Source organism: Sciurus vulgaris (genome assembly GCF_902686455.1).
Source record: "Sciurus vulgaris genome assembly, chromosome: 2".
Classification (NCBI taxonomy): Eukaryota; Metazoa; Chordata; class Mammalia; order Rodentia; family Sciuridae; genus Sciurus; species Sciurus vulgaris.
In genome coordinates this window covers 1560576-1571807 of record NC_136462.1, presented here as the reverse complement: position 1 = coordinate 1571807, position 11232 = coordinate 1560576, and the positions used below count along the sequence as shown (strand labels likewise).

The 11232-nt window shown below is 50.8% G+C and overlaps 1 gene segment (V, D, J or C); it reads right to left on the bottom strand.

Moving 5' to 3' along the window:
• LOC306653293 (immunoglobulin alpha-2 heavy chain-like) overlaps positions 1-11232 on the bottom strand; it is a 460569-nt gene that overhangs the window by 232248 nt on the left and 217089 nt on the right.

Below are 11232 nucleotides of genomic sequence, written 5' to 3'. Positions count from 1 at the left end.
AGAAGTAGATTCAGGACCACTAACAGGATCTAAGGACCAGTAATGGGTACATAGGATCAGCAGTGAGATCAAGTCCTATGGAGAGCACTTAGGATCAACAGAGGGAGCTCAGGACCAGCAAGAGACTCAGGAGCAGCAAGAACTCAGGGCCACCTGGTGATCAAGACAAGAAGGAGGAACCCAGGACCACCAGGAAGAGCTCAAGGTCAGCAGCAACTTCAGATCCAGGATATGGACCCTCAGGAGCAGGAGGGAACAGGCAGGAGCAGGACATGGCCCTCAGGACCAGCAGGGAGCTCAGGACCATCAGCTCCACATCTCAGCCCCAGGAGAAGGTGAAGAATGTCCTGGGCAGACTTTGCTGTGTATATTGTGCTTTCTCTTTTCAGCTCAGGAATTCCTCTAGTCTTCTCATTGCACTTCTTAATTTTTATCAATCTTCATTTCAGTAAACAATGTTTGCTTTTCTATACTAGATTCAGATTCCTGTCATGCTTCACATATTTCTGAAAATCAACCTTGAGTTCTGAGCCATGATGACTGTACCAGTAAGGCTGAGGGAACTTTTCAATATCATGTAACTTCTTCTTACATTGTGCAGATAGAGGAGGAGCCACAGCTTTGTTTGAAGCAGGATCACAGGAATACGGACAAGAATGTGAAGTGTGACCTGGTCCAGACTTCTACAGCAAGACCTCCCAGCCCTGGAGCCAGGTCAAACTCAAGTTCAAAGTAGTTGTATTTGTGCAGTTGTCCATGGACATGAGCTGCCAGGAAGTAACTTTCCTCCTAGATCCCGATGCCCAGGAGGATCCGTCCACCCTGTCCTCTTGTTTCTGTCTTGTCCTGTGAACTAATTTTTTTTTTAGCACTAAAGGAGGGACACGGTCCCTGCACAGTCTGTGCACTGTAGCTGTGTTCTCTCATGTCTTTTTTTTTTTTTTTTTTTTTTTTTTTTTTTTGGTGCTGAGGATCTCACCCAGGGCCTTGTGCTTACAAGGCAAGCACTCTACCAACTGAGCTATTGCCCCAGCCCTCTGTGTTCTTTCAATGATCTTTAAACGTTTCCCAAATGCAAGGGCAGAGGCAGAGGGTGGGGGGCCGGGCTGGGTGCACAGACAATATATTGGATCCATGAAACCTTGATCATAACAGAAATGCAGGAGTCAGTCACAGCGAGGCTGAGGTGAAGGCTCTGCATGGGCACATTACCTCAGCAGGGCCTTATGAAGAGCAGGCTGCTGGAGGCCACTGGCTCACACCTGGCCTAGGTGAGTAAGGGAAAGAGTCACATAGAGGGTCCTGGTTTCCACATTCAGGAGGTGGGATCATCTGAAAATGTCTGTGATTTGGTTAGACTACAGGACCAGGATTAGTATCAGGTGACATTCTGAAATTGGAGACTTCACTCACGGGGCACATAAAGATTTGCTGTTGGTGGAAATATGGAGGCCAGAAAGGTCTTCCCTGAGCCTCCCCAGGACCAGCAGGACGGTGGCTGCAGGTTCAGAGTTTGCAGTGAGTCATGGTCAACACCACAGTGAATAAGGACAGGTGCCTACATGTCTCATTAGCAGGTTGTGTTCACTCCGTTAGGCAGGAGATCAATCCTGAATCCTCATCAGGAGGTCAGCACGTATATTTGTCCTCTCAGTGAATCCCCTGACTAAGGAGAGTGTCCACTGTGTCCTCCACATGATGGTGCTGTGGGCAGGGCAGTTCTCACTGCAGTGATGCTGCACAAGGAAGGAGCCCTGGGCCTCCCTCCTCACCCAGCCTGCCCTGCATGTCCTCCCTGTCTGCTGTCAGCCTGGCTCTGCTGCTCTTGGTGGACCCAGTGGCTCCCAGCCTTGGGCTGCAGGTGAAAGCTGCCTCTGCTCCCAAGACCCTCACCCTGGCCCAGCCCCTCCCATGCTGTCCTCTCATGGTGGAAACCAGAGGGCAAGCAGATGAGTACAAGAGTTCAGGGCAGAGTCCAGTCCACTGCTGTCCACAGGTATTGGCTGAAGGGTCAGGATGACGAGCAAGTCAGAGGGTGGAGGGCAGGGCTGTGGGCACACAGCAGGTAGCCACTCCTCTTAAGAGTCCCTACTACCTCCTCTCCTGCCCAGTCTGTAACCCCATTTTTCACAGAGATAAGAGAAGAACTATTCATGAGAAAAAAGGAAGGACTCTTTTCCTGGACGTGGGGAACACCATCCTCAGCCCTCTGCTCTTGTTCAGTCACCACTGAGGCCTCTTCCTTCTGGACTGGGAGTTGAACCTGGGGCCTCTTGCATGCCAGGAAAGTTCCTGCCACTCTGAGATCCTGCCAGGTACAGGGAGGAAGGGCTGGAGGAGGCAGTGCTGGCTCAGGAAGGTGGGCTCCTCCTCTGACAGCTTCCAGCACCCCTAAGTCAACTGCTCTCCTGTCACAGGTAAAGCTCCTCTTGGATACAAGGGAGGGACCCATCTCAGGAGCACTAATGACCTGGGCAGCCTGGCCTCAGCCTCTCCAGATGTAAGAAGAGCCTCAGCCACATGCAAACTCCTCCTCCTGCTCTGGGTTCAAATGCCCTCTGGGCTGTGGGAGCTCACAGCTCTCTGCTCACACAGGGCTGAGCCCCTGGGAAGGCAGGTGTGGTCTAGAAGATGAGGCTGCTGGGTCTTCTCCTGTGCCTGGTCACAGCTCCCCAAGATGAGTGTCCCCAGTATCAGAGCTGGGCCCGTTGGGAGGGTATGGCAGCAGGTGACTGACAGGGTCTCCCTCTCCTTGTCCCCAGGTGTCCTGTGCCAGGTGCAACTGCAGGAGTCAGGACCTGGCCTGGTGAAGCCCTCAGAGACCCTGTCCCTCACGTGTACTGTGTCTGGATTCTCCATTACAACCAGTGGTTACTGCTGGCACTGGATGCGTGAGCCCCCAGGGAAGGGGCTGGAGTGGATAGGGTACATATGTAGTGGTGGTAGCACTTACTACAGCCCATCCCTCAAGAGCCGAGCATCCATCTCCAGAGACACGTCCAAGAACCAGTTCTCCCTGCACTTGAGCCCCCTGACCACCCAGGACACGGCCACCTGTTACTGTGCCAGAGACACAGTGAGGGGACCTCAGTGTGAGCCCAGACACTAACCTCCCTGCAGGGCACCAGGGCCAGCAGGGGGCGCTCAGCACACGGGGAGCTCAGGGTCACCCTGGAGCAGGGCAGAGGGAGGAGAGAGCAGTTCACCTGGTTCCTGAGGTTCCTCCCCAGCCAGCAGCTCTCCTGACACCACCTTCCATGGAGATATTTGAGTTCTCTCCTTTCTCAGACCCTCAGAAAGGTTTTTCTTGTCTATTTCAAGCTGGTTGCAATTCTGTCAGCCCAGACCACACAATTTCATTTGTGAACTTTGTTTGTTTTTGTTTTCAATGACATTTCCTGAGCAGTGCCTTTAAAGTGGACTTTACCAACATTTGTTTTCAGCAGTGAGATTGAGTCCAGGTGCTCCTCCACTGAGCCCCATCCCAGCCCTGATTTCATCTTATTTTGACACAGCTTCTCCCCAGATTCCCAGGCTGGTCTTGGAAAGCTGTCCTCCTGCCTCAGCCTCCTGAGTACCTGGGTTACAGGAGAGCTCACCATGCTCAGGGGAACCTTGTGAACTTCTGATGCCAGGTCTTACCCTCCATGCTCAGGGGGTCCCTGTAACCTTCCCATGACACCTTCCTATTCCCAGCCCACCCAGGATCTTTCCAGACATTGTCAGGTCACAGTACACACGTCTTCCTGGATCCTACACGTTCCAGAGACTTCCACTCCTGGGACCTTTGACAAGGTCTGCAGACATGTTTGTTCCCCATGTTAAGGTGGGATAGTCCTAGGATGGTTGTAATTGCAGACCATTGAGGCTGCCAACCCGCCTGCCATCACAGCACAGCACCCTCACAGTGGAATTAAATGATTCAAATGTCCAAAGACTGAGCTAAGAAATGCTGACTACAAGCCCTAAACCTGTAAAATAAACAGACATGTGTATGTTAAGTGTGAACTGTCCACCCCTCATGATGAGGCTCTGGACACCCGCACCCCACACCTAGGACTCCAAAGCATGGAGATACACACTCCTCGTGCAGCTGTGCATGGCCTGTGGACAGAGGTGACCTGAGCTAGGTCTTGGAGAGAAAGGGCTCCCTGTGTAAAGTCCCAGGAGGGAGGGTGGTCAGCTCTGCATGGACTGTGGGAGCTGCAGGTCGGCTCTGCCACTGGCCTCAGGACCCTGACACACTCTGTGCACAGGTCCACACTCTCCCCATGTTGCTGCAAAATGACCTCAAATCTGAGAAGCCCAGGACCCCTGGCTGTTGGGGAGAGGCAGCATCAACCTGACACAATTTCCAGCCCTGTGGCTGGACTGCAGGGTCACAGAGAGGGACGCCCTGGGCTCACATCAGTGCCCAGCTGTCCTGGGAGTCCAGCTCCAGTCTGGAGGAGGATGAGCTTCAGCAATTTGTATACCCCAGAGTGTCCTAAGCTGGTCCTGGTTCATGCCGTACAATTAAATCACTCCATGCGTTTCCACAACCTGTATTGAGAACTACAGCACTGAGTCCATGTAAACTTCCATGTTTCCAAGTGAGAGTGCAGTTTTGTATTTTTATCGTTTTAATTCTCTAATTGTGTCTTAGAGTTATGTAAGTTTGTGTTGTTCACTTTGACACACTCACTGTCACATAAACATAACTTTATAGCAGAGAAGTTGCTTCCTGCCGACTTTGTCTTCCTGAACTTTTTCTATGTAGTATCATCTCTTCAATTCATTTTCTATTTTTCTTCATATTAAATGAAAAAATTGCTTTTCCTTTGTTGTAGTCCAATGATGACCAGAGAAATACCTGAATAAAAATCAAACAAAGACAGCTGTGGTAGTTTAGTGAACAAGATGGATATTGCACCTGAACAAAGACAGAATTGTCCCAGGGGCTCACTTTCCCCAGTGGTTCAGCTCCTGCCTCCTCTGCCTCATCCTCATGTTCAGAGGTGGATGGACAGACGCAAAGCACAGAAGTCATTTCCTGTCTCGTTCTTCTGAATTCCTGTACCTACCATCATCTTCTCAACTTATATTCTGTTTTTCTTCTGACAAAGTAAAAATGCATTGATTTCCTCTGCTGAACATCTTGGAAGTCTTAAGTTTATGAGCCTAATAAGAGTACCTTCTATAAGATTTTGTGTGCATTTAATTGAACAAAATGGATGTTGCATCAGATTTCAAAAAGCATTTTCCCAGGGGCTCCCTTTCCCCAGTGGTTTGCTTTCTGTCCCCTTTGCCTCAAAGAAACCTCAGGACGTGCTCTGGGGGCCTCCCTTAGCCACTTCCTGATCCCTGGTGGATGCTGGGATGATGCTCCCTGAACACAGTGGCCCTCATTGTCAGGGAGTCTGTAGGGGATTGTTTAATGTGCTTTTCTGAGGACAGAATCTGCATATAGTTAAGTACAATATATTTAAGGATTGGAGAGTTGAATGTATTTGAAGGAACCAAGTAAACAAAGATGTGCTGTGTATTGTCTTTCACATGAGATGGTGTGTGATCATCAACGTCACTAAGAACGTCAGCCTCTCTCTCCATCAGACACACAGCTGGCCATTCCTGCTGTATTTTCATAGTCACACTGAAACCCAGTGAGGCACAGGACAGCACCTGACACATGGGTGAGGGGGCCATGATGGACCAGGCTGTGCACACCAGCTGTCCATCACCTGTCCCTCCCTGGTGTTGGGAGCCCCCAGCTGCTGGGCTGCAGTCACTGTGAAGCACAGCCTGGCTTTGGCCACAGGTGCATGTGAGCTGCAGGGCACCAGGACAAGGCCCTCTCTGCACCTGGTCCTCACCATCCACCCCACCCTCAACCTCCCTGCACCTTCCCATCTCCAGGGGCCACTGATCCTCTCTCTGTCCAGAAGGCTGATTCAGGAGCTTCCCCATATGATGCTGGTGTGGTGATGGCCTCCCTCTGCCTGACTTCGGTCAGCTAGGTCCATGTGCTCCAGGTCCATGTCCATGGCCAGGAGGGACAGCATGACATTCTATTTGGCTAAGGTTCATTCCTCCTCTGTGGACACCTTGTTTTCCACATCACCACTAAGGGTCACTCCTTGGCCTCCAGGTCCCACCTGATGGGCACACTGGACAGTGGTCCTGTCCTCAATCCTCAGACTGTCCCACCCCATGTCTCTGCTCACCCAGGCTGTGCTGCACAGTTGGAGTCTCTTGCCTGCTGCTCTCCTAGCTGGCCCTGCTGCTGGTAGTCCTAAAGGGGTGCGTCTATAGTGGGCCTTGCTTCCAGGCTCCACTAGCCATGGCCCCAGGGTCTCTTTGTAGGTGCTGCACCTGTGACAAAGCTCTGTCTGAGCCCCAGGGCCACCCAGGTCTTCCTCTGGACACAGATGGAAGAGGACTCACCTCAGCAGCATTGGCACCTGTGTGCCTGCAGAGTCAGCCACATGGCTGCTGCCAGGTTTGCTGCTGGAGAGACTATTCGAGCACCCACATCAACCTGGCACAGACACCTTACCCAGTCCCAGGGCTGCATCCTTAGCTGTTTACTGTGACTGCCTCTGTCACCAGCTCCGCTGTGAGCTGACTCTAGTCTGTGGGTCTCTGAGCAGCTCCAGAGGCTGATGATGTGCAGTGAGAGAGCTGCACTGCAGCAGGTTCTGGAGAACAGGATGCAAACATCAAGGTGCTGCTCCTGCCCAGGGCTTCCTGAGGCTTCTCCACCACATGGCAGGAAGGCAGGAGGCAGAGAGGGGCAGCTGGGCTGGATGCCTGGAGTGGGGCTGGGATCACACTGGGGACTCAGCTTGCCAGTGTGGGGACCCTCCTTATTTAGCAGAATCTGACTAGGTCGAGCCTCGGGACACAGAGGCCTGGTTTCTAGGAACTGCTGGGAAGTAGGTGGTGCTGCCTGGGAGTGGTTCCCTGTCTCCTTCTGGAATTTCTCCCTATGAGGCTGGCTCCCCTAACTCAACCCTATCTTGTCCATCACAGAAGAAGCTCCTGCTGTTCTTGCCCCTTTTACCTGCATATTATGAATAAAGCAGAGGTCGGTGACTCAGTGGTTGTGAAGAGGACAGGGCTGGTATGGCCATCCTGTCACACGCCCTCTCTCACAAATAAAGTACTGTCTCTTGTGTGGTCATTGAGTAGGTAAGTGCTTTGGGAAATAAAAAAACCTCCAACATATCCCTCCAGCAATTAACCATTTCCTCCCCCATGTGGTCATGGCAGAGACGATCCTGACAAGCTACGAAGTCACTCTGCTGGTCCTAGGGGAATCCAAGTCATCTGGCCAAGGATGTGAATTGTCTTACTATTCTAGGGCCACAAGGACATGCTGAGTTGACAGAGCAGCAGCCTTAAGGGAACGTGGCTGCCCATGTCCCTCCCATCTGCTCTCACTGCTGCTCTGCCTGGGCCTCCACCCAGAGCTGCTATAGAGCAGGAGGACATGCAAATAGGGCCTCCCTCTGCTCATGAAAACCAGCCCACCTGACCCTGCAGCTCTGCACAGGAGCCCAGCCCTGGACTCCAGCTCATCCCACTCAGTGGTCAGACTCTACACAGCCTGCTCAACATGGAGAGTGTGCTCAGCTGGGTTTTCCTTGTTGCTGTTTTCAAAGGTGATTAATGGAGAGCAGAGATCCTGAGTGTGTGAGTGGACAGGAGTAAGAGAAAGAGTGGATGAGTGAGTGCCCTGACCTGGCTGCCTCTGTGTTTGCAGGTGTGCAGTGTGACGTGAATCTGGTGGAGTCTGGGGGAGGCCTGGTGCAGCCTGGGGGGTCCCTGCGACTCTCCTGTGCAGCCTCTGGATTCACCTTCAGTAGCTACGACATGAGCTGGGTCCGCCAGGCTCCAGGGAAGGGGCTGGAGTGGGTTGGGTATATTAGCAATGGTGGTAGCACCTACTACCCAGACTCTGTGAAGGGCCGGTTCACCATCTCCAGAGACAACTCCAAGAACACGCTGTACCTGCAAATGAGCAGCCTGAGAGCTGAGGACACAGCCACCTATTACTGTGCTAGAGACACAGTGAGGGGACCTCAGTGTGAGCCCAGACACAAACCTCCCTGCAGGACGCCCAGGGCCAGCAGGGGGCGCTCAGCACACAGGGAGCTCAGGGTCACCCAGGAGCAGGTGCAGAGGGGTTGAGGGCAGGTTCCAGCATGTGGGGCATCTCCATGTACCAGCTCCCAGGGGAGCTCTGTGGACATGTTTTCTGTACTCATTGGTAGCGTCTCTGAAGAGAACAATTTGGTTTTCACTTTACACTTCCTTTTTCATTGTGCCTCATGATCATGGATGATATAACATTTCAAGTCATGTAACTGCACAGTCATGGAGTATGACCTCCTCCTCTTCCATCCCTGCCATTTCCTCTCCCTCCTCCTTACTCTTCCTCTTTGCCCTTTTGTCTCTTTTGTCCAACAGTTCGTGTGAGTGTGTGTGTGTGTGTGTGTGTGTGTGTGTGTGTGTGTGTGTGTTTTCCTTAGTGCCCTTTAGAGAACATAAGGGACATTACCAGCGGCACCTCCTGCAGGTCCACAGGGAAGCCTGGTCAGTTTCGTTCCTCCTCCCTCCCGTCTCCTGTTCCTCAACCTCACCCTCAATCCCTTCTCTACTTCCTGATCCCTCTTCTAGTTCCCAGGGATTCCTCTCAGCTGTTTTTCTCTTTGTGTCTACGATTTCACTTTTACGTGTTTTTGTCAGAAATTTTCACTGATCTGACTAAAGGATCTGACCAAAAAAATGTTAGGAGGAAAGGTTTATTTGAGGCCTCATGTTTTCAGCGGTCTTAGTCCAAGAAGGCTCTCCATTCCTTGAGGCTCGAGGTGAGGCTGAACATCATGGCAGAAGAGGTGGTGGAAGGAAGCAGCTCACATCAGGGTGATCAGGAAGCAGAGTCTTCACTCTCCAGACTCAAAACAGACACCCCAAAGTCGCCCTAATTCCAATTTCCTCCAGCCACCCACCCCACTTCAGTTCATCCCACATGGGATTCCCTCACTGATTGGGGTAACACTCTTACAACCCAATCACTTCTCTGAACTGTCCTGCATTGTCTCACTTGGGACCATTTGTGCGACACCTCACATCCAAACCATAACGTTCTGCTCTTGACTCCCAAATCTCACAACATCTCACAAGGGAATCATACCTTGTCCATTATCCAGAGTCCCCATGGTCTCAGCAGTGCTGAGATTGCTCAAAGTTCAAGTCCACAGATTTCTCTGGAGCTCAGGCATTCTCGACTTGAGAGCTCCTGTAACATTAAAAGCAATTTAAAAATATCCAACTTACAAAGGAACAAGTAAACATTTCCACTTACAAAACTAGGGACATGGAAGGAAGGGATGGAACCAAGGAGGGCTGAAATCAAACTGGGCAAACACCTCCCATAGTTGGATGTCCAGTATTTGAGGCGCATGGCTTCTTCATACTCTCTCCAGTCATGTGTATCTCCACCCCTGTGGCCTTGTGTCTTGCAGCCCACGTGTCCTTCCCTGTTGGCTTCTTTCTGCTCAATTCTTGCTGTTTTCTCAGGACAGTGTCCCATGTTGCTGGCATTTTTTAATCTCAGGAGTTTGCACAACAGCTCTGACTTCCTCCTCACATCCCCACACATTGACTTCTCAGGGGTGACCACAGGGACTCTACCCTGTGTACCCAGCCTGGCCTCCCAGGCCTTCCTTTGAAATCCTGGTGGAATCCTTCATGACCCCCTAATTCTAGCACCCTGCATTCCTGCAGAACCAGCACCACATGGTCAACACCAAGTTCTGCTGCTATCTGGAGCAGTAGCCAAGCCTCCAGGGGCCCTGGTAGCAGCAGCCTCTGAGGGTCTGGGTGGCTGAGCATGTTGAAAAACTTCCTAGGCTCCCATGTTTAAGAAAGCTGCCCCACTGTTCTCCTCTCAGGAGAATTTTCACCTTTACTCCCTTGAGCTTGAGTTTGGTGTGTTCTTGGCAGCTCGTGAGATGCCCTCAAACCATCTTTCTCTTTGTCTCCAGGCATGGTCTTCAGCATTGTCTCCAGGCATGGTCCTTAGCATTGTCTCCAGGCATGGTCTTCAGCATTGTCTCCAGGCATGTTCCTTAGCATTGTCTCTAGGCATGGTCCTTAGCATTCGCTCTAGACATGGTCCTTAGCATTGTCTCCAGGCATGGTCCTTAGCATTGACTCCAGGCATGGTCCTTAGCATTGTCTCCAGGCATGGTCCTTAGCCTTGTCTCCAGGCATGGTCTTCAGCATTGTCTCCAGGCCTGGACTTTAGCATTGTCTCCAGGCATGGTCCTTAGCATTGTCTCCAGGCATGGTCCTTAGCATTGTCTCCAGGCATGGTCTTTAGCATTGTCTCTAGGCATGGTCCAGGCATTGTTAAATGTCTTTAAGAGCTGCAACTTACTTAACCATTATTTTACTCCTGCCTTTCATTTCCACCTTTTGAAAATCTTTTTGCTCTGCTTTTTCTGCTCCTGATTATTTCAATAAACTTGGCTAAATGCAGCCAGCAATATCCATGCCACTTTCTCAATGCTTTGCTGCCTAGTCATTGCTTCTGCCAGAGTAAGAAGTCTATTGCTTCTAAAATCAGCCTCATAGAAATCCTCTGAACATGAGCAAAATGTAGACAATTTCTCAGCCAAACAAGAAACAAATGGCCTTCATTTCAACTTAACAATAGTTTCCTCCATTTCTGAATCCTCTTGAGCCCTGTCTTCATTGACCACAGTCCTGTTGACATTCTGATCTTCTGAGTTATCACTAGAATTGGCCATTAATCTCTACTTACAACAATCTAAAGCATTTCCAGATTGTTTTTCTAAGCATTTCAAAATTCCTTCCACCAATTCCAGGAAGCTCCAAAAGATTCTGAACCAGTGGTCATGTTAATCACAGCAATGATCCCAGTCCTGGTACCCATTTCTCTTTCGGTCATTTTTTTCAGTGCTGTGACTAAAGGATCTGACCAGAAAAATTTTAGGAGGAAAGAATTATTTGAGGGCTCATGGTTTCAGAGGTCTTAGTCCATAGAATACAGGCTCCATTCCTTGGGGCTCAAGGTGATGCAGAACATCATGGCCGAGGAGTGTGGCAAAGGGAACCCCTTACATCATCAAAAAACAGACAAAGAGGGTCCACTCTACAGAAACAGATATATATCCCAAAACCACACCCCAATGCCAATCTCCTCCAGTCACACCCTACCTC